The sequence below is a fragment of the Anomaloglossus baeobatrachus genome, chromosome 2, assembly GCF_048569485.1.
Source record: "Anomaloglossus baeobatrachus isolate aAnoBae1 chromosome 2, aAnoBae1.hap1, whole genome shotgun sequence".
In the NCBI taxonomy this organism is placed as follows: Eukaryota; Metazoa; Chordata; class Amphibia; order Anura; family Aromobatidae; genus Anomaloglossus; species Anomaloglossus baeobatrachus.
Window position 1 is genome coordinate 215,823,777 of NC_134354.1, and position 25,377 is coordinate 215,849,153.

At 42.4% G+C, this 25,377-nt stretch overlaps 1 protein-coding gene across 2 annotated transcripts in view; it reads right to left on the reverse strand.

Annotated features, from left to right (window-relative positions):
* The window catches only part of SYT6 (synaptotagmin 6), a 697,758-nt gene that overhangs the window by 542,208 nt on the left and 130,173 nt on the right, over positions 1-25,377 (reverse strand). The gene's annotated exons all lie outside the window — the stretch shown is intronic.

A 25,377-nucleotide genomic window follows, 5' to 3' on the forward strand; every position in this document is an offset into this window, starting at 1 on the left:
GGAATCAAGGAGGTGGGCGGGATGTTCATCCCACTCACCTCCGCCCCTCCGCTTCGATTGGGCGGCCGCTTAGTGACGTCGCTGTGACGCCGAATGAACCACCCCCTCAGGAAGGAGGCGGTTCACCGGATACAGCGACGTCGCTAGGCAGGTAAGAAGCGTGACAGGTCCGCGCGATGTTGTGCGCCACGGGCAGTGATTTGCCCGTGACGCACGATCGACGGGGGCGGGTACGCACGCTAGCGATCTCACTAGCGGAATCGCAGAGTGTAAAGCGGCCTTTACTCTCTGAGTGTCTGTTTGTCCCCTCCCACTGGGCTGTTGGGTAGTGGATTGGACTGCCTCAGCCTCTGGGTGGCCATCCATTGGGTCCCGGACAAGTCAGTCATCCCTAATGGGGAGTGGGAAACTGGAGATGTTATGTGATTTGATGGTACGGCACTGGTCTTCCAGGTCCCTGAGGGTAGGCCCTGTGTACCGCCCCCATGTCAGTGGCCGAGCCGCTCGGATCCAGAGCCGCGGTGGCTCGAGGGGTCTCCGGGTCCGGGGGGTCCACGTGGACACTCAAATTAAAAGAAGAGGGGGATATGTACAAGGGAGATAGAAAGTTTGTGACACCACCCATGGTGCGTGATAATGTGAGGGACCACCGCTGCTGTTGGGGAGCCCGGTGACGATGGTGCAGCAGCCGGATGTTTAACCCCTTCGATTGTTGGTACTTGGGGTGCCATGGGAGATAGGACAAGGGGTTTCCAATGTACTCACTCAGTCCAGGAATAACAACACCGACAGCTTGTAAACCAAAGTTCTGAGCACCACTGCAACTTGGAGGGAGCATGCTTGGGTCCGTGCCCTTGGTATTGCTGTTAGCCTGTGGCCCATTCCTTGGCACCTTTGTCTCTATTTGGACCCTCGGGTTTAAAACTCTTTGGGTCCCGCTCACCCGTATGGCTAACGGAGTGAGCTTGCTTTCAGGGTTCACGCGTAGAATTTCTTTGGACTGTATTGGGAAAGTCCTATCCCATCGGTGCGCTAGTACCCCAATTTTGGAGCGGGTTGGGGATGAATCTTGAAGTCTTCACCCCCGTCGGGTAACTTACCGGAACGCGTGAAGCTACTTTCCGGCCTAGGGTCCACGTACCCCGTCGTGCCCTGGCCCCTGCCCGGTGATAGCTCAATGTCGCCGGCTGCCCTCCTCGGCAGTCCGTGCTCCTTGACACAATCCCCTGCGACCAGGCCCAGACCAACGTCTGCCACCTAGTAACTACAGGAGCCCTGTTCCAGGCCGGTGACCTCTCTCTCTCTCTCAGAGAGTCACCTGCACCTCATTCCTCTCCTTGTTCACTTCACTCTCTCCTCAGCTCTACTGTCACTTTACCACTTTCCCCTACAAACCCCCTATGCGGGCGGCCTTATTCCCTTCGGGCCTCCCAATGGTGTGTCTGGTGGGTACATTGTAAAGTGCTCCAAGGATTTTGATTGGATAAGCTGTTAGCAACACCAAAGGACCAGGACCCGTAACCAAGGAGGGTGGATACTGTGCAGAAGGGCAGATTGCACAATACCCTGTGACGACCTGATAGGCCAGGGTGTCACATTTGCATCTTGTCAGGATGCAGTACCTAGTAGTGCCCTGATGGGTTCAGGGGCACTACACATTATCTTAAATGGAGGACTGTGGGTTGCATCTTATATTATATGGAGGACTATGGGATGTGCATTACATTATTTGGATGACTATGCTTTGCATTATAATATGTGGAGGACTATGTAATGTGTATTATAATACATGGAGGACTATTGGGGTGCATTCTAATATATGAAGGTTTATTTTTAACCCATTATACTATATGGAAGGCTGTGTGGGGGCCATTATAATATTTGGAGAGCTATTTATGAGAGGGGGACAAAAATAAAGCATGGGATGGGAAAGTTTTGAGGCTCTTTCTCTCAGCACCCAGCTTTCCCAAGCTCTGCTATACAGCTTACCCTCAGCACCCAGCTTTCCCATGCTCTGCTATCATGGAAAAGCTGGGTGCTGAGGGAAAGATGTATATCAGAGCATGGGAGAGCTACATGCTCAGGGAAAGTTGTATAGCAGAGTATGGGGAAGGTGTGTGTTGAGGACAAGATGGATATTAGAACATAGGAAATCTGGGTTGCTGATAGAAGGATTTCACATCATGGGAAACCTGGGTGCTGAGGGAAGGAGCCAAGTGTTAGCATCACTATCCCATACCCTGAGTGTCGGTGTCATTATCCTGTACCTCGAGTGTCGGTGTACGTTTGGGGGGACCCAGGTCCAAACTTTGCATTGGGGCCCATCAAACTCTAGTTACGCCACTGATCAAGTCTGGTAACAGTTAACTAAAAAATGGGTCTTTGCTCAGTAATATGTATACTTGTAAAGGCCCTTAATACAATTTATGTCATATTCTATCATAAAACAGACAGTTACTGCAGAATTATGACCTCAAAGTTAGTCTTAATGTGCCATAATATTTTATATCTACAGTGATGATTGAATATGGATATCAACATTATTCTGTTTGCCTATAGGACAGAAAAAAACCCTTTTTGTGTAGTAAAAGGAAAATAAATTTCAGACTCAAGACTATCTTGTCAGGCATATGGTAACTTGTTTTGTTCTCTACGGTGAACTAGATCTCTTAGAGCAAAAGCCGCCAGAACGATAAGGTAGACACACTCCAACATTGTCATAGAAACTGCACATTAAAGAGATTATACAAAGGTCTGGGGCAATAAAGCAAAATTAGGACACCTTTAGGGTAGAAAAACACAATGTATTCTCATCTCAGCAAAATACAAAGTCAGTTGTAGATATCGGCATCTACGCATTGTCCTCTACCGTATTTAACAGTAAGCTTCAATAACATGTCAGGTAATATATTTCCTAATATATATATATTTATGTACAAATTTATAATAAAATAGGGACATATATTCTTTATTTTGTTTTCTTTGGTCTTGATTGTATTTTTTTCTATTTTATTCATTGTTGTTGGGAACTATTACACCAGCAGATCAAAGCAGTAGGTCCAAACCATTCACTGTAATTTTGCCACATGGTGACGATGTGATGACTACTGACCCTGACCGCAATGAAATCTGAAGTGCAATCTGTAAGGTAGAGAAAATGTAAACCTATTGTGGAGGTTTAGTGATTACTGATTACAATGACAAATAAAGATTTTGTTTTAAAATTTTAAATATAGTTTATTGTAAAAGTCAGTCTTGTCTACTGTCAACATGGAACAAATGAATTGTCAGACCACACATGAAACATTGTGTACAATTTTGACAATCTATGAACATAAAGAATATAGCTATGCAGAAGTGATACTAAAGAAGTAGAAAAAAAGATTATGAAACTTGAGGTGACTCCATTAAAAAAAAAGTTTATGGGTGTTCTAAATAATACAGATAAAAAACAACAAGGAAAAGCTCACCCTGAAAGGTATGCCTGAGTAAGTCCTTATAATGCCATCCTTCAGATCCAAGCAAGATACAACATAGCTAGCTGCACACTGAAACGATCCAATATAAAGAAGAAATCTGCTGGGAATCCGTGGTAGCAATAATAAGTAACTTTTATTTTATTTTCTTTAAAAATTAGTTCATCACACTGGCAATAACAATATCGACCTCTGTGGTGGTTACATATGAAAACAACGCATTTCGTCAGCGATGCCTTCTTCTGGTCGGATAGCTATTGTTAGGGTGCTTTTCCATCTGCAATTTTCTTGTGTGAGTGCGATCCGATAAAAACCAGTGTTAATCAATGAGACCATTTCATCTGTCCCGGTTTTTCTCCACCCGAATCGTGCTCTCGGTACAATCTCAGTATGCTGCGATTTGCACTGAATTTCGGCTCACGTGTGTGTAAAATTGCACTGCACTCGCATGTTATGCGACTGCAGTGCGGTGCATGCAGAGACAGACAACGGAGGAGATGGGAGAAAGTGTCCCCTCCATCTTCTTCGGTTCTATGATGCAATCGCAAGATCACATCACAGTCGCATGACCCTCGGCTGACACCGCAGCAGAGGGTCATTAGCATCGGAAGCGAAACGCAAGTGTAAAAGAGCCCTTAAAGAAAGACTTTTAACCCCTTCGGCCCCAGAAAGTTTTCCATTTTTTTTTTTTGCTCCCCTTCTTCCAAGAGCCGTAACTTTTTTATTTTTCCATCAATCTTGCCATATAGGGCTTGTTTTTTGCCGGACAAATTGTACTTTTAAATGAAACCATCAGTTTTACCATCTAGTGTACTGGAAAAGAGCAGAAAAATTCCAAGTGTGGAAAAACTGCAAAAAAAGGTGTGATCACACAATATTTTTTGGGATATTTTGTTCACCATGTTCACTATATGGTAAAACTGATGTGTTCCTGTGATGCCTGAGGTCGGTGCAAGTTTGTAGACACCAAACATGTATAGGTTTACTTGTATCTAAGGGGTTAAAAAAAAATCACAAGCTTGACCAATAAAAGTGGCGTACGTTTTGCGCCATTTTTGCGCAACCCGTAGCGTTCTCATTTTTTGGGATCTATGGCTCAGTGATGGCTTATTTTTTGCGTCTCAGGCTGCCGTTTGTAATGGTGTCATTTTTGCACAGATGCTACGTTTTGATTGTCTGTTATTGCATTTTGCACAAAACTTGCTGCAACCAAAAAACGTAATTTTGGCGTTTGGAATTTTTTTGCACTACACCATTTACCAATCAGATTAATTAATTTTACATTTTGATGGATCGGGCATTTCTGAACTTGGCGATACCAAATATGTGTATATTTTTTATTTTTTTAACCCTTTAATTTTCAATGGGTGAAAGGGGGGAGATTTGAACTTTTAGTTTTTTGTTGTTTTTTTTTTTTAACTTTACTAGTCCCCCTAGGGGGATATATGGATCAACATGCCTATCGCTCTGCCATATCTGCAGATCTCAGCTACAGAGCTGAAAACTGCAGATACGCTGCTCTACTCTCAATGCTGGAAGTATGCCGGCACTGAGAGAAAGTGACTCATGTTAGCTACAGGCGTCATCACATGACCCTGTGCTACCATGGCAACCAAGAGAGTCACGTGAACACGCATGTGACTTCTGGTGGGGGCAGCGGTAAGTGAAAGTAATGGCTGCGTACATATACATCTCGCTGCCAGATTTTGACAGTGAGATGTAAGGGGTTAAAAGTTGAAGGTGGAAGCGATTCCACTTGTAACTTGCAGGCACACATGTTAAAAAAACATCAGGGGGCGGGAATTAACCTCACACGATCCATGACGAAGATATCCGTCATGGGTCGTGAAGGGGTTAAAACAGAATAACTCCCTTGTGGGTATTCTCACTATTAGCAAGCTAATTGAAATCGCCATCTGATGTGGGAGTGACCACAATTGGGTTACAAACTAAAACAATGTAACAAAACCACATGAAAACCATATTATTTCAAACTTTATCTATTGCATAATAATTTCATATTGATAATATAAGAACAAATAAACTAATAAATACTGACCAATCCATTTTCATACATTACACTGGAAAAAATGCAAAAAATCTGCAAAAAGCCGCAATAAATTATATCTATATCATAAATATTAGAACTTTTTCTTTATGTCAGGATGAATCCACAAGATCTTACAAGGAAAAATCATTATACATACTATACATGAAATTTACATACTGAGTATACATTTATTGAAAAAACCTTTAATAGCATTTGATTAGATCTTGTCTACTGTTCAGACCAGCAGGGGTTCTAGTTACTAGTGTGAAAATCCACTTAAGCTGGGGTCACACTAAACGACAGCGACAACGACGTCGCTGTTACGTCACCATTTTCTGTGACGTAGCAGCGACCTTGTAAGTCGCTGTTATGATCGCTGCTTAGCTGTCAAACACAGCAGAAGCAGCAGCGATCATAACGACACACGTCGCTGTGCTGCAACATGTGCAGAGAGCAGGGAGCCGCGCACACTGAGCGCTGGCTCCCTGCTCTCCTAGCTACAGTACACATCGGGTTAATTACACGATGTGTACTGCAGCTACATGTGCAGAGAGCAGGAGCCGGCACTACCAGCAAGAGCGGCAGAGGCTGGTAACGAAGGTAAATATCGGGTAACCACCTTGGTTACCCGATGTTTACCTTGGTTAAAGCTTACCGCAGCTGCCAGATGCCGGCTCCTGCTCCCTGGTCACTTCATTTCATCGCTCTCTCGCTGTCACACACAGCGATCTGTGCGTAACAGCGGGAGAGCGATGACCAAAAAATGAAGCTGGACATTCAGCAACGAGCGGCGACCTCACAGCAGGGGCCAGCTTGTTGCTGGATGTCACACACAACGACAGCGACGGGACGTCGCTGCAACATCACAGAAAATGGTGACGTAGCAGCGACGTCGTTGTCGTTGTCGCTGTGTGTGACACCACCTTTACTCTAGTGGTTCAAAAGTTTATTTCTGTAGATACCCCCTATAGCTGGTCTGTAAACCTTTTCTATTCCCATGAATTTAAATGAAGACACATTTCCCTTATGCACCATCGCAAAATGCATAGAGACCACGGAAATACCTGTCAAGTGTGAATTCGGTATATCTGATAAATGTTTACAAATTCTTTTTTTAAGGGGACCCACAGTATACCCCACATACTGCAAACGACAGGTTTCACACTCGATCAAGTATATCACGTGGTCTGTATTACAGTTAACAAAAGAACAAATATTGTGTTTGTCACCATTAACTAATGAAGAAAGAAAATTGCTTTTAAATGCAATGCTACAACATTTGCAGAGAGACGCTCCACATTTAAAAAAACCTACACGTTCCAACCAAGTTTTAGACTTAGTTTGTTGTTGTGATATAAACATACTAGGTGATAAAATAGTTTGAAGCGTAGGTGCTCTCTTTGCAACATACTGTATCTAATTTCATGATTTTTTTAATATTTCTTTAATTTTTGGGTCTTGATCAAGTAAGGATAAATACCGTATTTTTCTTATTAAAAGACACACTTTTCCTCCCAAAAATTTGGGAGGAAAATGAGGGTTGCCTCTTAAAATCCGAATATAGCTTTACCTGGGGGTCCTGTCTGTGCGGCGATCGGGCGGCTGGGTGCCTGTGACTGCGTGTAAGTGGCCGGGTACCTGTGCTTGCGCGCGGGTGGCAGCCGGGTACCTGTGCCTGCGTGTGGGCTGCAGTCGGGTGCCTGTGCCTTCATGCGGGTGGCAGTCGGGTGCCTGTGCCTGCATGCAGGCGGCAGCCGGGTGCCTGTGTGCGGGAGGCTGCCGGCACCGACAGGCACCCGGCTGCCACCCTCACACAGGCACTTGGCTGCCTCCCGCACACAGGCACCCAGTTGCCACCTGCAAGCAGGCACAGGCACCCGGCTGCCACCCGCACGCAAGCACATGTACCCGGACGCTTGCACGCAGGGTGGGCGGGCCACCTGCTGGCTACCACTCTGTGCATGCAGGCGGCTGTGCAGCAGGTTACCCAGTTTGTCCGTGGTCCCAGTTTCAAATGATGGCGCCGGGAGCGGGCAAGTGCGCAGATGGAGCTCTTGGATGAGAGCTTCATGTGCGCACGTGCCGCTCCGGGTGTTAGTGCGTGCACAGGTGGAGCCCTTGGATGAGAGCTCCATCTGCGCATGCGCCGCTCCAGGCGCCATCATTTGAACCGGGACCGCGGACACTGGGACTCTCACCGCTCTGGCCTGCTGCACAACTCATCCGCCACCGCTGCTGCCGCCACCACGGAAGTCGTGGCTCCTGCCACCACGGACCCCATGGCTCCTGCCCCCACGGACTCCGCTGAACCTGCCACCATGGACCCCGCCGCCACTGACCCGCCGCCTCCCAGCACAATCTCTGCCTCCTGTGACCCCGCTTCACCATCACTGCTGCCCCCCTCCGGTAAGAGAACACCGGAGTATAAGACAGACACCATTTTTATTTTTTTACCTTGTTTTATGTCTAAATTTGGGGTGCGTCTTATAATCCGGTGCGTCTTATAAAGCGATAAATATGGCATTTTTTCAAGATGTTTCTAATTATCTCAAATTGTTTGCTATATTGTGTAGAAAAGTTAATATTTTTATTGTTGTTTGTATGAACTTTCATATACTTAGGTTTTTCTTTTAATAATTCCTTTCTATCAATGCTATATAGTTACATAGTTACATAGTTACTAAGGTTGAAAAAAGACCTAGGTCCATCTAGTTCAACCTTCCTCCACCAGTTCTACATTTGATCACTAAGTCATTTATAACCAACAATGTTGTGTGTACTGAGGAAATCATCCAGCCCTTTTTTGAAAGCTGTTATAGTATCTGCCATTACTACCTCTTGTGGTAGGGTATTCCACAGTCTGACTGCTCTAACTGTAAAGAACCCTTTCCTATTTAGCTGTCGGAATCGCTTTTCTTCCACTCGCAGTGAGTGCCCCCTGGTCCTTAGTATTGTCTTTGGAAGAAATAAGTCATGTGCCAGTCCTTTATATTGACCACACATATATTTATACATATAAATGAGATCTCCTCTGAGACGTCTTTTTTCTAAGCTAAACATATCTAACTTTTTCAACCTGTCATCATATGGGAGGCCTTCCATTCCTTGTAGTAGTCTAGTTGCCTGCCTTTGAACTGACTCTAACTTCTGAATGTCCTTTTTAAAATGTGGAGTCCAAAACTGGATCCCATATTCCAGATGTGGCCTTACAAGTGATTTATAGAGGGGTAATAATACATTGGGATCGCGGGATCTAATCTCTCTTTTTATACACCCTAGAATCTTGTTTGCTTTTGCAGCTGCTGCCTGGCATTGAGTGCTGCTGCTCAGCTTATTTGTAATGAGAATACCCAAGTCCTTCTCCTGTTCTGTAGTCCCGAGTTTACTTCCATTTAATGTATACGCAGTTATAGGATTACTCCGTCCTAGGTGCATTACTTTACATTTATCAACATTAAATCTCATTTGCCAAGTATCTGCCCATTCTGACATCTTATCCAGATATTTTTGTAATATTATACTATCAAGGTCAGTTTTTAATATCCTACATAGTTTGGTGTCATCAGCAAAGACTGACACTTTACTATCAATCCCATCCACAAGGTCATTAATAAAGAGATTAAAAAGAATTGGTCCTAGCACAGATCCCTGCGGCACCCCACTGCTGACTATGGCCCATTTAGAGAATGTTCCATTTATGACTACTCTTTGTTTCCTATCTTTTAGCCAATTCCTTACCCAGTTGCATATAGTTTCCCCCAGTCCTTGCTTCTGGAGCTTTAGTATAAGCCTATTATGTGGTACAGTATCAAATGCCTTTGCAAAGTCCAAATAAATCACATCAGCTGCATTACCAATATCCAGGTTTGCACTTACCCCCTCATAGAACCCCAACAGGTTGGTTAGACACGACTTATCTTTCATGAATCCATGCTGTCTGTCAGTTATTATATTATTTTCTGCAACATATTTTTGCATGTCATCCCTTAAAATGCCCTCAAAAACTTTGCATACTACTGATGTCAGGCTTACTGGACGGTAGTTGCCTGGATCTACCCTCTTACCTTTCTTAAATATTGGTACCACATCAGCTATCCTCCAATCCTGAGGCACCAACCCTGTTACAAGCAAGTCTAAAAAGATGAGATACAGCGGTCTGTCAATTACGGAGCTCAATTCCCTCAATATTCGTGGATGAATGCCATCTGGCCCTGGGGATTTGTCAATGTTTAATTTACTCAGACGTAGGCGTACTTCTTCTTGTGTTAAATTAATTATATCGGGTGGTGAACTTTGATTTTTCACTTGTTGAATGATGCCTGGTACAGTCAGTTCCTTGGTGAACACAGATGAGAAATGCCTATTTAATATCTCAGTCTTTTGTTTGTCCTCTATAACTAACTTGTTATTATATTTTAAGGGGCCAATACTATCCTTTGTTTTCCTTTTGGCATTAATGTATTTATAAAAGATTTTTGGATTTATTTTAATGTCATTGGCGATTTTTGTTTCAGTAGCTAGTTTTGCTTGTTTGATTTCTTTTTTGCATTGCCTATTGATATCTTTATACTCCTGCAATGCTATTTCTGTATTCTCAGCCTTCAAGATTTTAAACGCCCTTTGTTTTTGTTTTATTATACTTTGTACAGTCTTATTTATCCATAGTGGTTTCTTTTTATTCCGGGACGTTTTATTACCAGAGGGTATACGTTTTTTACAGGACTCTAGCAATATATCCTTAAACTTTCCCCATTTATGTTCAGTATCCCCAGTTACCATGACTTTGTCCCAATCTACACATTTAAGCTCTTCCCTTAATTTGTTGAAATCAGCTTTCCTAAAATTCCAGGTTTTAGCATTTGCCCTTTGAAATGTTCTATTGAATATTACGTTGAAGCTTACCATATTATGATCGCTGGTGCCCAAGTGGTGCCGGACCTGTAGATCTGAAATTGTATCCGGTCTATTTGACAGGACCAAATCTAGCAAATTATCTCCCCTCGTCGGTTCATCTACCATCTGAGAGAGGAAATGGTCTTGAATGGTAGATAAGAATTTACAGCTTTTAGCACAACCAGAAGATTCTATGTCCCACTGTATGTCTGGATAGTTGAAATCCCCCATAATAAGAACCCGATTATTATTATTATTAGCTGCCTTTTCAATTTGTTCCAGCATTTCACCCTCTATTTGTTCAAGTATGTTAGGAGGCTTATAGCAAACTCCAATTAGCATTTTTCCATTATTCTCCTCCCCATGTACATTTACCCATACTGACTCTACATTGTTGCAGTTCCCCCCAATGTCATCATTCAACACAGGTTTTAGGTTAGATTTGATAAATATACACACCCCGCCACCTTTTTTGTCTTTCCTGTCCCTCCTAAATGTACTATAACCCTGTATGTTTGTGACCCAGTCATGGCTTTCATCCAGCCAGGTTTCCGTAATGCCCACCACATCATAATCCATGGTTGACATAAGAGTCTCCAATTCATTCATTTTGTTTGCAAGACTTCTTGCATTTGCCAGTAGACATTTAATCCTATTAACACCTTTATTACTCCTAGCCTCCCTACGTTCCTTGCATGTCCCATCCCCCCCTAATCCTTCATTGACCCCTACCATCTCACTGTCTCTATCTGCTCTATCTATCCCCTTTTTTGCTCCACTACCCTCCCTCCCCCCAGATCCTAGTTTAAAAGCTCCTCCATCCGTCTGACCATTTTCTCCCCCAGCACAACTGCACCTTCCCCATTGAGGTGCAGCCCGTCCCTACCATAGAGCCTGTAGCCGACTGAGAAGTCAGCCCAGTTCTCCATGAACCCGAACCATTCCTTCCTGCACCAATTTCTAAGCCATATGTTTATCTCTCTAAGCTCCCGCTGTCTTTCTAGTGACGCTCGTGGCACCGGTAGTATTTCTGAAAACACCACCTTGGAGGTCCTGGACTTCAGCTTCTCTCCTAGTTCCCTGTAATCATTTTTAAGGACCTTCCACCTGCCTCTAACTTTGTCATTAGTACCAATGTGCACAATGACCGCTGGGTTTTCCCCAGCCCCACCCAGCAATCTGTCTATCCGATCCACAATCTACTATGTGTTTTGCTCAATTTATTCACCACCCAGGATAATTGCGCTCTCTTTACCTAGAGCTAATTTTATGAACTTCCTTAGTATAAGGACCCTCTGCCACACTTACGTGACAAAACGTTACGTTTTTGTCACGTACGTGTTAAAGGGGTGGTTTTGTCCCCATGTGCCGTTTTTGTGGCATGTACGTGTTCTCCGTGTGTTATACGTTAAAACACACGGAGAACGGAAAGTCCCGCCTACCTGCATCATCCGGCGCTGTCTGTGGTGCTGAATGACAGCGTCCGGCCAAAACCACGCCCCGCTGATGCTGCATCCGGCCCCCAGTAAAGGAGAAGCTTGTTCAAAATCACTGGGAGACGGATGCAAGGGACAGCCGCGGCAGAGAATGCAGGTATGGTGGAGGGGAGTATGTGTTTTTATTATTTTTACACTGACACGTGTCTTTCTCCGGCACGAGTCACATAGGCCCGCATCCACACTACATCCGTGTGGTACGGGTGCGGGCCGTGTGACACCCGTGCTGCCGGAGCAACACAGACATGTCAGCGGTTTTAAAAAACGGACACACGTAAGTACGGAACGGACACACGTTCCGTTCCTGAATACTTACGTGTGTCCAAAACAGTAACAAAACATGGGAACACTTGGGTCTGTGTCTTCGGTACGTGAAAAAAAAGGCCGGAGGCACGTGAGTGTGACGGAGGCCTAAGATTGTGTTTGTGTACTATTCCTTTTCATGTGGATAAACTCACCTACAGGTATATTCCTGACTACGTGTCTAGGATGACAGGATTTTGCATTTAAAGTACGATTACTAGCAAGGGGCTTCTGATACGGTGCAATAACTATTTTATTACTTTCTACAAGAAGTTTAATATCTAGAAAGTTATTTTCTGTTTTATGAATATTCTTTGTGAATTTTAAATTAAAGTTATTAATATCTATATATTCAAAGAATTTTTCTGCTTCCAATTCTGTTCCATTTCAAATTTACTAAATCACCAATGTACCTCCCCAGCCAAAAGAATATAGCTATGCAGAAGTGATACTAAAGAAGTAGAAATAAATATTATGAAACATTAGGTGATTCCATTGAAAAAAGTTTATGGGTGTTCTAAATAATATGTACACAAATATCATTCGACAAAATACAAAGATCTCCTTATTGACCTTTTCATATCTAGCCAAGTGGGCATTAAAAATTCTATGGTAAAAAAAAGTTTCATCTTCATCATCATCATCATCATCGACCTGCAATGTAAAAGCTTTGCTCATATGTACCGTAACTCTGCGAAATTCTTATAATGGAAACAATGTTGAGAAACTTATTGGAACTCAGTGTGGATATTCGAATTTTGGAGATAGATTGATAAATCCAGATGTATACTCTCATTGCCATTATTGGATTTGTAAAGGAATATTTTGTCCTAATTTAGTCAAATCCAATCCATCTCATATAACATTTTACATTTTTCAAAATAAAACAGTTAGAATCATTGTTTGCACTTGTTGGACCTATGTCCTTGTACACTAATTGAAATCCCCATACACATAAGACTTACATCGACTGAACCTATCGATAGTGATACGTTCGGCTGACAGTCTAATGTGTATGGAGACCCTAAACTGTCCCATACACATAAGGCTATGTGCGCCCGTTGCGTAATTACATGCAGTTACGCTGCGCTTTGTAGCCTGCGTCCCCTGCATAATCTATGAAGATTATGCAGGAGCCGTGCGCACGTGGCGTCTTAGAGCGCAGCGCTTCGGCTGCTGCCCGAAGCGCGCGTTCTAAGAAGTGACATGTCACTTCTTCTGTGCGCTTTGCCTGCAGCCCCTGCTCTGTCTATGGGAGGAGCTGCAGGCAGAGCGCATGGAATCGGCTTTTTTTTTTTCACTACGGACATTTTCTGCAGCGATTTGAAGCGCACGTGTGCTCTTCAGATCGCTGCAGAAATTTCTGCAGTGACTGTACGCAACGTGCGCACATAGCCTTAGCCTTACATCGACTGAATCTATCAAAAATTGAAACGTTCAGCTGACAGTCTAATGTGTATGGAGGCCCCAAACTGTCTCCCACAAGGCCTTGTGCTTAATCATTTTCTACTTTGACACCATTATCTGAGTAGATAAGGTTATGTCATGTCTATTTTAGATTACTGATCCTTTTGTCCTCCACAAGGATAGCTGACATCACTGGCAGTCGTTCTCTCATACAGAATACATGGCAGAGCAAGTGTTCCTGTGCAGAAAGTACTGGGAGAGGTATTTGATGACCAGAAAATTGACCAGGCATCATTTGGCAAACAACTATATAAAGTTTATTGGGGGGGGGTCTTAAGAATCTTTTGCACATAGGCCCCAATTTATTAATGCTGGTGTTTTGTACATCAGTTTTACATAGGGGAATAAGATTTTTCAAATTCATTAAGAGGAAGAAATCTATATGTAGGGAACAGAGTGCACAATACTGGGGAGGGTGGGTAAGTGCTTGGTTAGTGATTACCAGGTGGAGTTATAAAAGGCACAACTCCTATGTAGGCGTGAAGAAGAACAGCCCCATGACCGGTAGATGAATCCTCCAAGAAATACTAGATCCAACTGGTTAAAAACACATTAGGTGGACTGTGCTGCTGTAGTAAACAGATTAATCAACAGTTATGATAAGGCATTTTTATTTACAACTAGCTGGGCGGTGCCCAGGATAGTAACTGTCTCTCTCCCAGTCTCTGTCTGTGTGTCGCTGTCTGTCTCGCTGTCTGTCTCTTTCTTTGTCTGTCTGTTTCTATCTCTCTGTCTGTATTTGCATCAGTCTATCTGTCTTAATCACTGTATCTGTCTCTCTCTGTCTCTGTCTCTTTGCCCGTCTGTCTCTTTGCCCGGCTGTCTTTGTGCCCGGCTGTCTTTTTGCCCGGCTGTCTTTTTGCCCGGCTTTTTCTTTCCCACTTTGTCTCTTTCCCACTTTGTCCCTCTCCAGGTCTGTCCCTTTGCCGGGCTGTCCCTTTGCCGAGCTATCTCTTTGCTGGGCTGTCTCTTTCTAGGGCTGTCTCTTTCTAGGGCTATCTCTTTGCCCGTCTGTCTCTTTGCCCGTCTGTCTCTTTGCCCGTCTGTCTCTTTGCCCGTCTGTCTCTTTGCCCGTCTGTCTTTGTCTGTGTCTTTTTCTGTCTCTCTCTATCCGTCTCCCCACCGACATCTTTTTACCTCACACATAAGCTTGTTATACAAACAGTTTATATTGTTCCTATAGCAACCACTGACAGTTGCTATTTAAAGCCTGCAGCTCCCAGCTGCATTCAGTTTAATGGCTGCAGGATTTTTGTAGAGTAACTGGAAAGCACGGAGTTAAATTTTCCCGCCCAAACATAGTCTATGACGTTCCCTGAGTCACATGGATTGTCTGTGCAAAATTCCGTGATTGTACATGCGATGGTGCGGATTCCATTAGCGGACATACACACACACACACACACATACATACACACATACACACACGCATGCACTGAGCTTTATATATTAGATATGTTTCAACACCATGTTGCTGTCTTTATCAAGTTAAAAAAACCAAATGTGCCAAACAATTTAACAGATGGGTTTTAAAAGCCCCAAATGGATGGCAATTACATATGGGAACACCCACAGGGATGTAAACCAATAAGAAAATTAAGAAGGGGAGGGAAATTCAAATGGCAGTTGAGGATTGAATAAAGTTAAAGAAAAAAGAAAATAAAAGGGAAAAACATTCAAGTAGATGGTAAAATGTAAGCAGACGAAAAAGCATTGAGGAATGAAGAAATGGGATTAGAATCCATTATGGGCCCATGAATAGAAGTCAGAAAGAGAACATTTAACGGAAGAGCTACCTAGAGATAAGAGGGAACAGCATCAAACAGGGAAATATAGATATATGTCATTAAAATATTAATAAAGTGTTGAGGAAAAAAATGTATAGGAGAAATGGGATTTGAACCAAGGGAGGCCTGTGTTTAGGAGTCAGAAAAAAAAACATTTAACAAAGGAACCACCTAAGGAATTTGGTTAAAGAAAGCAAAGAAAAATTTGAAACTATACATATTAAGAAATAGCTGAATAAAGGACAAATGAAGAGAAAGGAGTGGAATGATTAGAGAGCAGGAGAAATGGGATTAGAACTGAAGATGGGCCCATAAATAGGAGCAGATAGAGAACATTTACCAGGGAAGATGAAGGAAGAGTAGAAAAGAAAAAAGGGGAAACAAGTGAAGGTGGGGAATTAGAAGTGAAATGGGTATGAGAAAGGCTCAGGTCTTAGGTGGACGTACAGTGCAGCGAGCTTGAACAGGAGATGAGGGCCATAAATATTAGCCTGAGGTGTGATTTGTTGCAGTAAATGGTTCTGTAGAAAATGGTGGACAATAAAAATTAGACATTTAGTTAGAGAGGGTCAGTCCAAGAACATAAGTTTTGTTTTTTTTCAAGGGGAAAAGTGTGGTATGGAAATTGTGAAAGTAGAAAGATAAGAGTGAAACAATGAACTGAGTGTTAAGTTCAGAGTGCTGTTTTGACTCACAATGGGAGAATTATATGAGGAATAAATGAAGCTTCTACACTAAAAATGATAGAAGATGCGGTGAGGCCGAGAATGGGAAATAATGAAAAAGGAGTGAATATATTTTCACAAAATGAACATTTGCCAATGGGTGAGATATAATATGGAAGAATTGTCTATTTTGCTCTCATATATAGATTTTAAACCAAAAAGGACTGGAATAATTTTTCTGGCATAAGAAACGCCACCACTTATCATGAATTTTGCCTTTTGGGCATAGGCACACCTTGCTCTGGAGCTCCACCCATATTGGACTTAAATTACCAACATTTTCGCAAAACTCCATGTTGTACAATAAAGTGATATTTCATAGTGTTTTATGCCAGAATCAGGGCTATAGTTATCCTCTCTATTGTATTATGTGTACTTACTTTTTGTGAGAATTGAAACAGAGCAATGATATATTTTTTGTATTCTTTATATTGGACACTTGTATACCTTTATAGCACCTTCAAAGAAAAGATTTATTGATAACATTAAAGTCAGATTAATGTCTACAGATTCGCTTGTGTGTAGTAAGGCAATGTAAAATCAACTATCGTGGATCTTATTTCACGAGTATCATTGTACCCACAGTAATGAGTGAACCAACGACAAACTCAATGCCGCGCAAGCAGAAATGAAGCTGGGAAGATAAAAAAAAGAATGGCCAGCCTGTCAAAGGGAAAGTTAGCAGATAAAGTGCACAGAGATTTAATTTCCTCTCCAACAGGAAAACTACAGTGAGCTAATGTTAGCATAAAGATTATTTGCCAAAGATCAGAAAATCCAATTATCTGTGGTACATTCAGATACAACTTGCAGGCATTTGTGAGCTTCTGGCTGTCAAGAGAAGCCAAGGAGATATAGAGAAGAGGTCAGAATATGCACAGGAGATAGGTATCACTTCAAGCAGCAGCCTGCACTGTTTTAACTCAAAAGTTTCCACACACTTTTAATTTTTAAGCCCTATTAAATGTCAAAGTAGCTTTCATTTACAGTATTTAAGTTTTTCCAATTTCCTGAGGAAAAGAAGGTTAAAATGTGAGACTTAATCATTTGAGATGAGGTCAATCACAATGACCAAGGCTGTTAAATTGTTGCAAGAAATAAAAATACAGTGGCAATTATGAATAGAGATCTCCAGAACACTAAGTTTAGTAATTGACTGGACTAGAAATTAGAAGTTTGTATTATACAATAACTTTTTCTATTTCTGAAGGACAAGCAAAACTTTTGTGATGCTCTCCACCAGTTTATTCAAGCTGACTGTACCAAGCCCACCTTAGAGCATACTATACCTATATGTGGCATTTTATAGTATGTTCCTTGGAAGAAAAACATTTAAAGCTATAAAACAGTGAGCCAGAGTTCCTCTCTAACCCTACATCAGGCGCAACTGGCCTGACAGGCACAGCTCAAATATTTTTGTTTTACCCTCCTCTCCATGGTGGCTGGTAATCCTTCCCCTCCTAGTAACTTCCTATCATTAGATGCTTCTCTTCACCCCGCCACTCAGTTTTACTGCTATCCTTGTCGAGAGCAGGTGTGACTTCCGTGCCCTTGTACCATCATTTTTAATTGTCGGATTCGCGTCCCCATAGACTTATATGGGGACCGGCATCTGGCCAGATAACCGGAATCAATTCCGGGACTGAACTATATTTTTCTTTTAATCCGGTTAAGTCCGCTGGTCCCGGTTATCTGTGAGTCCACCCAGCACTAAGAATGACCAAAAACCAGAAATTGTTTTTTGTTGCTTTTTTTGCTCTTCATGATGTGGTAAAAGCAATAAGACAGCTTCATTCTTTGGGTCATTATCATTAAAGCAACATCACAATTTTTTTTTTTTTATGTTTTACAAGTTTTTCACAGTAAAACAATTTTAGTGAAAAAGATATTGTTTTTGCATTCTGAGAACTATAACATTTTTCTTTTTTCACTGGTAGAACTGAGTGGTACCTTGTTTTTCAATGGACAACATGAGCGATACCATTTTATTTACATTTGTCTTTTTGATAGCATTTCATTCCTGTGAATATATCTGAAATATAGTGAGAATCATAGTTTTTTGTCGCTTTTTTACGGTGCTTACTTTAGGGGTTACAAACTGTGACAAGTTTTTTTATTGTGTCGTTCTGGACATGGTGATACCAAATATGTGTACTTTATTAGTTTATTTTTGTTTTTACATAACTATTTGTATTTAGTGGTGGAATATTTTTTGTTCTTTATATCGTAAGGGGGGGGAATCATTTTTGTAATGTTTCTACACTTTTTCTTTACTTGGTCCCTCTATACGACTTTAACTTTTATTGTTTTGATCGCTGGTCTCATGCATTGTAATAGGCATATATTGCAATAACTGAGACCTGTTAGATTACCCTGACAGAATGCCTGTTAGACCCTGGGGTTGTTCTGATGCATAACTGACATTGGGTGAACTATGGGTGAGTTATGTTGGCAACTTGCCTTTATATGTGCACTGTTTCTTTATTTTCCATTTTATGATGGATCTACGTGGTAACTAGAGATGAGCGGACCTATTAAAGTTTGGGTTCTGGACCCGGACTTGAGCTGAACTTCATTTAAAGTCACTGATTGGCAGTTTGAGTCTCTGCCCACATGCAGCCAGTCATAAACAGATCACTTCCGGGGGAAGTTGGATGGAAATTTTTCCATTTTTTTGTGTAGTACACCCTACATCTGGTCATGCTGTTGTTACCCCTAGTACGAGACATTTGTCGTGCACAGGGATATGAGGTACTCGGTCCCGGGAATTGTATAACTGGGGAATGTCACTGTGATGGCCGTTGCCCAGTTCCGTGCCCTGGGCCCTTTTTGTAAAGGGAGAGATATTTACAGGGGATTAGATTAGTGTTCATACATGACGCCACTTGCGGTGTTGCGGATATGTGGATGGAGCCGCCGCTGAACAATGTCACTACTAGGGCTGGTGTTAATTGCAGCCTGGATGGTAAGCCCTCCGTAAATGGGGCTGGGCCCCAGAGGGTAGGTGATGTGAGGGGTGTCGGAAGAAGGTAGTCCACACAGGAGTTCAGTGCAACTGGTCTTTACTCACTTTTTGCTGGTGGTAACTGGTTACCCGAGGACAGCTGCTTTCACCTCCAGGTCCTCTTTGTCCCAGTGCCAGTGTAGTAATCTGGTACCTTCTTCCCCTGCACCTGTCTCTGGTTTGTGGGTCCCCGTGGTGTAGAGCAACTGGGGGTCCCTGTCCGGTGGTTTGTCCACTTCTGTCCACCTGATGGTAGCGTGAACCCGGTGAGGTTGGAGTCTCTTGTCCTGTCCTCGGTTCTCCCTTTGCTACTGAGTCTTCGGATTCTTAGGGTCAGCGAGGTCCTTGATGGTCCCCTCGCTGTGCAGGTGTTAATAGGTTGACTTGGAGCTTTTGCCTGTCCTAGGGTCCCGTACCCATCGTTGCATAGTTCCGGAAGAACTCCACTGTACTTCACCAGCAACTACCCTCCTGGGTACCAGGTTACTGTCAACCCCGCGTCAGTGCATCTCCTCCTGTCCACCTTCACCCCTCGACGTCCTCAGACTAACTCTGACTCTCTGTCCTCAATCTGCCCCTCCCACCTGGTCAACTAGTGGACTGGACTGACTACCCCTCTAGGCAGTCATCCATTGGTCCGACCCTAGCCTTGTACCATTGTATGGGGAATTGTTGGGTTAAACTGGGATTACCTGAAGTTTTTGTGTGTTACTGACACTGGTCTTCCAGGGCCCTAGGGGGTAGGCCCTGCATCCTTGTGGGGATGCAGAACCTTGTAGCACCTGGATGGGTTCAGGGGCGCTACACATTTATACACTGCAAGCGGCTCCCACAGGGCCAAGAACCAAGAACCAAACGTACCTGAGCACAGCGCTGCTTGTGTGAGTGGTTTGCATATATAAACACCCAAACTCCAAACCCGAACTCTGTTTTCTTGGAAATGTCTGAGTTTGTACTGAACACTGAACTTCAGATTCACTTTTCTCTATTGGTATTGTTTAGTATATGCAGTTTTTTTTTGCTATGTAACACATACAGTAACTCTGACCTCCCTGCATACTATGCCATGTGCACAGTTGTTGCTGCTTTGTTGCTTTAACTGTTTTTACAATAAATGCTACTTGATAAAAAGAACATTTTTTAGAATTTTTTTCTTTCGGATTATTTTGACTCTCGTCATTGTAGGTTTTAATATGTTGGAGTTTTCCCACTGCCTTAGTTTATTTTGTGCTTCTACTGATCCTGATCTCCCACCTGTGTAGTACGAGTGTGACTGATATGTTTTGATCAGATGTTTTATTTTATGTACTGTGTAATGGGTGTTTCTGATCATACAGGGACATAGTCTGATCATACCACATCTCCTGGGCCAGGGAAGAAGTGAAAAAGCATACAGACCGGACAGCATGGGATTGCAAATTACCGTATTCTTTCCTTGAGGTAAAACATTTTTTAAAAACAGGCAGGGAAATGTTTTATCTCACAGAAAGAATCAGCTGTGATCCCATGATGTGCTAACTATAACCTCTATTTTATCTCCTCTCCTGCCCAGGAGATTTAATATGATCAGACCTTGTCCCTTTTCAGTCAGACACAGCCATTACACAGTACATAGCAGGGGCACATTTGATAAGATTATCTCAGCATGGAAAATTTTTTTCAAACCGTTTCCATTCTGGAAATTATTATTACAACATCTATTCATTAAAATCAACTTAAAAATTATCGTTGTGGGAAAACCTCTTTTAGCAGCATTATTACTTGAACATTGTAAAACACAACTAGAACATTCTTTAGTTTACAAATAGGGAAATGAAAGACTGAAAGTAGCATGTCTGCCTTATATCTGGGTATTTCTTTTGTAGCTTATGGTTAAGCATAACACACATGCAGAAAGCACTGCTCCAGAGCATTTTCTTTTCATCACTGGAGTTGTGCTTATAATGTAAGTTCACTGATCCTATTACCGCTCCTCCTGTCAGTCTCCACCAGTTTGTAACCTGCCGGCTGCTCTAGTGTTTAATGGAGTGAGCCTGAGGTCATTCTTCAATGCAAGTCTATGAAAGCCTTGTTCCGCCTTTCATTGGCTTGCAATTTAAAGCCTGCTTTACACGAGTCGATCTATTGTGCGATAGCATGAGCGATCGTACCCGCCCCCGTCATTTTTGCGTCATGGGCAAATCGCTGCCCGTGGCGCACAAACTCGTTTAACCCCCATCACACGCACTTACCTTCCGGACGACCTCGCTGTGGGCGACGAACGTCCACTTCCTGAAGTGGGAGGGACTTTCGGCGTCACAGCGATGTCACACGGCAGCCGGCCAATAGAAGTGGAGGGGTGGAGATGAGCGGGATATAAACATCCCACCCACCTCCTTCCTTCTATTAAGCCGGCGGGTGCCGTGAGACGCAAGTACGCTGTGTTCATCATTCCCGTGGTGTCACACGGAGCAATGTGTGATGCCACGGAAACGATGAACAACCTGCACCCATGAAAATAAACGAGATTATGAAAGTTAACGACGAGTACACGACTTACGATTTGTGAGCGATGCTGCGTCGCTCGGAGGTGTCACACGAGACGACGTCGTGCGCTATGCCGGATGTGCGTCACGAAAACCGTGACCCCGCCGACATATCGCACAATATATCATCTCGTGTGGGCAACGAACGTCCACTTCCTGAAGTGGGAGGGACTTTCGGCGTCACAGCGATGTCACACGGCAGCCAGCCAATAGAAGTGGAGGGGTGGAGATGAGCGGGATGTAAACATCCCACCCACCTCCTTCCTTCTATTAAGCCGGCGGGTGCCGTGAGACGCAAGTACGCTGTGTTCATCATTCCCGTGGTGTCACACGGAGCAATGTGTGATGCCACGGAAACGATGAACAACCTGCACCCATGAAAATAAACGAGATTATGAAAGTTAACGACGAGTACACGACTTACGATTTGTGAGCGATGCTGCGTCGCTCGGAGGTGTCACACGAGACAACGTTGTGCGCTATGCCGGATGTGCGTCACGAAAACCGTGACCCCGCCGACATATCGCACAATATATCATCTCGTGTAAAGCCCGCATAAGTTTGTGGTGTAACTTCTGACTTTTGGCAAGTCAGAAGTTGCTGTGACAAGATGACCCCGTAGGACCAGAGCAGTGATAATAAAAGGTGAGGATACCGAGTGAGTATATGCAAAAGGGAAGGGACCTTATATTGAAAGCACCACTCCAGAGGTGAAAAAAACCCAAAATGTTGGAGTGGTGCCTTAAAGGATTATTTTGGCTTGAGAAGTGAGCAGAGCTAGTGAGATCACATCTACTAAAACCTTCCAGGATGCGTGCACGATCAACAGGTATTGTACACCTGATCTTATCATTAGATTAATTCATCATCCATTCTGACAAGTTTCTGTAGATGTCATTTCACTGGATTTGCTCATCTCCCGATGCAGAAATCAATGATACTGGAATAATCCTCTAAGCATCTTAAAAAAACAGCAAATAATCATTACATTTACAAGAAAAAATAGGTCTATATTGAAGCAGTCTCTCTGCAAGAGAAATCTATACTTTCATCCTTAAAGAGCAACAAATAACAACAAACGTAATAAACCAAAGCAGCAGTTCAACATTTTGAAAGAGTTTACAATAAACAACATAAATATTGCAAAAACCATAACAAAATTCCTTAAAATTAACAAATGCAATAAATGTGAATCACAGACTTTACAGGAGAGAGGACCCAACATGGCTTAAAGTCTGCAAAATGTCTTACTTAAGCATGATATTTTTGCATTTATGTGCAGTTTGAATGCAATAATTAAAGCATACACTTTTAATTCCTAATATCCTCCTTGTGGAGGTGAAAGCCAGAGTTTTAAGATTCACTACTAACAAAAAGTTAGGAATATTTGGATTTTGGGTAAAATTTATGTAAAACATAAAAAAGTGTATACTACAATGATGTTTTGTCATGATAGCACGGCATTTAAGTAGAAGCAAGCAATGGTGATTTCCTCATCTCAGTCAATTTACTGAAACAAAAGTCAACAACAGTAGTAGGTATACCCCCCCAAAAAAATGTAAATGTCTCATTAACTTTGTCATGTGGCTTTGAGCATCAATTCCAGCTTGACAACAATGCCTCATGCTGTTCATAAGTCCAGTTATTGTCTGCTGAAGCATGGCATCCCCCTCTTCATGAAGGGTGACCCTCAGGTTATTGAAGTTCTGGTTCACAGAGTTACGAGCCTTTACACGGCAACTCAGCTGATGCCATAGGTTTTCTATGGGTTTCAAGTTTGGAGAAAGTGCAGGCCACTGCATTTGATGCACCCCCATAACCAGCAACATTTCCTTAATGTTGTAACCATGATGAGCTGGAGCATTGTTGTCCATGAAAATGAAAATATGTCTGTGTTCTTCATGAAGAGGCACAATGACTGGATGATGGTATTCAAGTAGTAGGGGCCTGTCACTGAACCATTCACAAAGTGTAGGGCTGTTCTGTATTGACTAGACACACTGTAAAATACCGCCACCAAAGTCACACCTAGACACAACAGTGGCAGATGCATAGTACTCTCCTTGACATCCACAACAATGTTGGAGGTCTTCATTTCTGCTTAGTGTGAATTGACTTTCATCAGTAAACAGCACTGAGGCCCACTGGTCCCTCATCCAGATAGATAGTGACACATTTGTCTGGTGGTGTGGTTAGGTACTCTTGTAGGTTATCTAGCACTCAGAGCATGCTGATGTAGACAGTTCTGAATAGTCTCACATGAGATTTGGGTGCCTTTTACTTCTCTTAAATGTGCCTGGAGCTTTGTGGCAACTATCATCTGGTTCCGAAGGGCAGTGTTCACAATGAAGCAGTCATTAATGTGGGATGTGGCCAAAGGATGTCCAATTCTATTTTGTGCTGTGATTCTTCCAGTCTCTCTGCATTTCTATTCCAACCTGCTGATGACACACTGTGACACTCAAAGCTTTTCGGTCTGAGAACATCCTGCTTGAAGCCTCATAATGGCAAGGTACTGTTGATCAATTGTTAGGTGTTGTCTTGGTGTCATGATGTCCAAATGTGAATTGCATGATGAGGAGGACTGTTTAAATACCAATTCTAATTGAACCCGCAAATTTATTGGGCGATTCTTGAATCAAACACCTTTTGTAAATTTTGTCATTAAGCTCCTTGTTAGAGAACAGCAAATTGTGCAAAAAGTACTGAAACATTGAACAGTTGTGGATGTGCAAAATGTTAGAGAAGGTCACATTAAATTCACCTAAAAAGGTTAGAGTGCATTTTAGGATCATCCTGAAATTTCACCAGAAAGCCAAATATCCCTAACTTTTTGAGAGTAGTTATATCCAAGATCATTGATATCACTATTCAATGAATTGCATGAATAATGTAGAAAAAAGAAGAAAAGAAATGCTTAGTTTACCACTCAGTGACATACTGGATTATTATTACTGTATATTGTATAACTGTATTTTGCTTCACCACATAAATGTAGATAAAATATTTCTATCAAAGGCACTCAGCTTTGCAGAAATATCATATTTATTACCTTGATGAAATATTTTATGATGATGTTTTGTTCAATGGGTTGTATAGTCATCACAACTGCTTGATGGTTCCAGTTGTAAATAAAATATGAAATAGCTATGTAATAAAAGTACACATTTACTGGATAAGTGGGAAATGGAAAATTAAGCTTTCAAGATCATTTCATTTTCTGTTAGGCATGTTATGAATCATTAGCCAGAGACTGAGCTATCACAGGGCCTGTTAAATGTTCAGCAGGTCGTGCAAGATAGGTCTTCAGAAAAGTATTGACGCTACTGGCATAAGTCTGGAGGTATGGATGAAACAATAGAACATTGTAAGTTTTTATTGCTAAATCATTCAATTTAACTAATATTATTGGTCAATTCAAAGTCAAATCAAATTGATGCAAATCAAAATTGGTGTTGAATTTTAAGGAATTTATAAATCCAGCAAATTCGAGAAAGTTGCAATACAACTCATATGAATCACCAAAAATAACAGCTGCCATTTTACAAATTGTAGAAGATTGCATCAGTCAGAGAAGGCACACATCACAATGTGTAGCACAACCTATCAAGAAGGACTAGAATAGCCTGTATAAAAGCAGAAGCAGGGAAC